The following is a 4,614-nucleotide window of genomic DNA, read 5'->3' as shown; positions in this document are numbered from 1 at the left end:
TCTATTATCAGTATGGACTTAGGGATTCCCATATTATTCATCTGGTCATACTCCTTTTATTCAAAGTTATAATCCATTATAAAATTTATTTACTTTGTTGCTGAAATTGTCTAAAATTTGACCAGCAAGAGCTACCTTCAACCTGGCCATTTTGTCTTTGTGACAGGACCCATAATTTTTTGGAGCAGTTCTTTACGTGCTGGCACAACAAGATATTCTAGTCATCTTGGCCTTTCTGTGCACCAGCACTGCAGTGAACCATTTCTGTGGTGTCCTGACTCCTTTTAGTTGAAAATTGTATTTAGAAACAAAGATCTGGGAATTTGGGATGTTCATTGCTACTTAGGTGTCATTGCGTTTTGCCTCTTCAGCAGATGACACTAAAGAAAAAAGTATTTATTAGTAATCATGTGTTCATGTAGATATCACCAATTCTAATCTAACCTCATGATTGTTCCTTAGCTTCTATCTTATTGATGTTACCGTATGTTCATAATTTTTAAAAGTAAATTGTTTCACACCATATATTAATAACAAACAACAAAAAAACAAACAAAACTCCCTCTTTCTGCCTCCCGTATGCAACTGTCTGTAATTCATTTAGCAGCTTATTTTTGTATATTCCACCATATTTCTAAATAGGATGTTTATGGTCATTTTTGATTTTTCAGTTTTAGATTTTAGCTGTATTAACTTTCTATTGTGGAAGATAAGGAATTATTTCTTTAGTTGTTTTTACTTTCACCACTCTTTGTTTTCACTTCTTGTGATCTCATCTTCTAAATGTAGTTACCTTATGATATTTATCTCAATATTCAGCATTTACAATGATAATTAAGAAAATATTACTCACAGCTAAGTTATATACAATCCTTTTTTCTCTTTATATAACTTTTAGTTTCCCCTACAGTTTAAAAAATACAAAACAAAGCTAGTTCCCTGAACAATATTTTAAAGAATAATGATGTGTAGTTCTGAGGAAGCTATGTTAAGAACATTTCATATCATCACTTGGGAAAATTAGTTTCCCTTTGAGGAAGACTGAATCAAGAGATAGTAGTACTTTCTTAATATAGTCGATTGGCTATGTATAGGGGTTATGTATAGATGTGGGGACTGCAGGGAACCTTTGTTTTCTATCTCCCATAGCCAGTAATTTTTGAAATATTACTATTGAGCATGAATTCATTTTTTTATTATAAAAATTATAGATATACTAAAAAGTAGAGAGAACAGTACAGTAATTAATTTCAATATTCAACAATTTTTAGAATGTGCCATGGGTGAGTTTCACATTTTTTTTTTCCCTTTTGTCTTTTTTACTGACCGGTAACGGGATCGCAACCCTCGGTGTTGCGCCTGCACCACGCTCAGCCAGTGAGCAGGAACCGGTCTCCACATGTATGTTTGACATTTTCATTATAAACTATGGTAACCACATTTAAAGGTATATGCCCCCTTTGCTTCTTTACCTGGCATTTTTTCCTGCTTAATAATATTAAAATTTTTTTCTACTTGACAAAACCCATGATCAAGAAATAAATGCTTGTTATTTGTAAGCTACTGAGTTTTGTAGCAGTCATGTATTATTGGAGCAATCGCTGACCAATTGAGAACACATTTCTTTTAACTTTGTATCAATTATCACAAAATTTGCAGTTTTGTAATTAAAATATTATTTACAAAAAACAAAACAAACAAACAAACAAAAGGGCCAGCCCCGTGGCTCACTCGGATGAGTGCGGTGCTTGTAGTGCCAAGGCCGCGGGTTCGGATCCTATATAGGGACGGCCAGTGCACTCACTGGCTGAGCGTGGTGTGGACCATACCATGCCATGGGTTGCAATCCCCTTATCGGTCAAAAAACCAAAAACAAACAAACCAAAATATTATTTAAATGAATAAAAATGATCAAATCAATGAGTACTTAATAAATATGAACTGAACAGGGTTAAAAGCCTCAGTACATGTCTCAGTGGGTATCTTGAAGATTCCTTGGGCAATATCTACCTGATGTTTGGGCGATCTAGAAAAAGTGTTGAATTTAGGAATAAGTTTCTCTATACTCATAGTTCCTATAAATGGAATAATCTTCTGGAGAACAACTGATTTTTATATACTAATAGATCTTTTTGTCAAAGTAGGACAAAATATGCAACACACGAGTATGGCAACGTGATCACTACTTGTGGTCTACATGGTAAATTTAGTTTAGAAGGATGTTTTTAAGTTATTTATGTCTTTCAGTTCTTTTGGAAGTAAAAGCCATTTCTGTTTTTTAAAAACATTTTTATAGTATAAAATACAACACATATGCTGAAAGGTACACACAATATTTATGTACACTTTAATAAATAATAGAAAATGAACAACAATGTAACTCCCACACAGTTCAAGAAATAGAACGTTGCCAGTACTGCAGAAGTTCCTTTGTGCCTGATCACAAAGATTTCCCTTTTCTCTTTCCCCAACTGCTATCTTGGGTTTGTTTGTTTTTTTTAAACAACTTGAGTATTGCTCTTTATCTTGACTTTTTTAATAATGATTTTCTTGATAGATTTATGCTTGTGTATCCATCTCTAAAAAAGTGTAATTTAATTTTCCATGGTTTTAAGCTTTTGTAAATGGGATTATAGAACATGTATTCTTTTGTGTCTGTTCTGTCTTTGTTCAACATCATGTTTATGAGAATCATCTAAGTTGCACATAGCTGTAGCTCATTATTGTCCTGTACAGTATTAGAGTAAGAGTATTTCAAGATTTCTTACTTATCCATTGTTTTATTAATGGGCACTTGGGTTGTTTCCTGTTTGGTGCTAAAATAAAACATTCTAGTATGAATTCTGTTTGGGGCTAAAATAAAATATTCTAGAGTGTATGTATATATGTATCTTTGGGACTATGTGCATAAATTTCTCCAAGGTATATATCTTGAAATGGAGTGTGTATATATTCAACATTACTAGATAAATGCAAACTGCTTTCTAAAGTGGTGGTACCAATTTACATTTTCACCAGCAAAGATGAGAGTTTCTATTGCTCCATACCCTTGTCAACACTTGATATTGTCAAACTTTGAAGTCTTTGCCAATCTAAAGGGCATATACAGTGTTGCTGTGGATTGGATGTCCCCCCAAATTGAGGCTTGGTCCCCACTGTGGCAGTGATAAGAGTGTGGGAAATCCTATTGTGGTAGTTGAAACGTGGGACCTCGAAGAGGTTATTAGATTGTGAGGACCATGCCCTAGTAAATGGATTAATTTGCTGATGGTTTGTTTAATGATGGATATGGTTTTAAGGGCTTTAAAAGGAAAGCCAATGAGGAGGTCAGTCTCTCTCTTGCTTCTGCCTTTCTCACAATGTGATACCTGGCATTGCTGAAGTCACCACCAAAGAAGGTCCTCACCATAAGTGTTTCCTGGACTTTGGACTCCCAGCCTCCAAACTGTAAGCAATAAAAACTGTTTCTTTACAAATTACCCAGTTCCAGATATTTCTGTTATAAGCAACAGAAACAGACTAAACAAGTGCTATCTCATATTGGTTTTAATTTCCATTTTCTCCCATTACTGACAAGGTTGAGAACCTTTTCATATGTTTATGGTCATTTGGGTTACCTCTTGTGAATTGCTTATTCAGGGGTTTGCCCTTTTTTCTAATGTCTTTTTTAAAAAATTGATTTGTAGAAATTTTTTGTTGGATTATGGATATTACTTCCTTATCAGTTATTTGTGTTGCAAGTATCTTCTCCAGCTGTGGAACTTGTCTTTTCACTTACAGTTAAGTGTCTTAATTAATTGAATTTCTTAATTTCACTGTATTGAATTTTTCAGTCTTTTCATTTATCATTGGAGACATCTTTCCTTACCTTGAGATCATGAAGATATTATCTTCTAAAAAGTTTTAATTTTTACAAGTAAGTCTTTAATCTACTTGGATTTAATTCCTGCTTATATTGTGGCACAGGAGTCCAGTTATATTCCCCCTCTATTTGAATATAAACTTCCCCCAGTACATTTTATTGAGAGTCTAACTTTGTCTAAAGTTCTATCGTGGTATATCAAGTGTCACTAAGTAAATGGTCTTTTCGTGGGCTCTCTATTCTGTTCCATTGCATCCTTGCAGCAATATCACATCTTAGCTACAACAGTTTGATAGCTTTGTACGAAACTTGATATAATGGTACAGTCAGTCCTCCATTCTTATTTTTCCTCAAAAGTGTCTCAGCAATTTTGACCATTTGCATTTCAATATAAACATTAACTTGCCATTCTCAAAAAGACACCTGTTGAGATTTCACTGGACTTATAATGGACTGAAATTGGAATGGTATTGAATCTATAAATCAGTTTGGGGAGAATTGGCATTTACATATCAAGTCTTCCAATCTTTGAACATGGTACTTATCTTTATTTATGTCTACTTAATGTCTCAACAATATTCTATAATTTTTCTTGTAGAAGTCTTTTTAATAATTTTTCTTGAAGAGTTTTTGTTAGATATTAGTTATTTTACATGTTGATGATGATGATGATGATGATGATGATGATGATTTTTTTTTTCTTTTTTCTGGTGGATGGCTGGTACAGGGATCTGAACCCCTGAACTTTATAT

This window comes from Galeopterus variegatus, unplaced genomic scaffold, assembly GCF_000696425.1.
Source record: "Galeopterus variegatus unplaced genomic scaffold, G_variegatus-3.0.2 Scaffold18652, whole genome shotgun sequence".
In the NCBI taxonomy this organism is placed as follows: domain Eukaryota; kingdom Metazoa; phylum Chordata; class Mammalia; order Dermoptera; family Cynocephalidae; genus Galeopterus; species Galeopterus variegatus.
Note: the sequence above shows the minus strand (reverse complement) of the source record.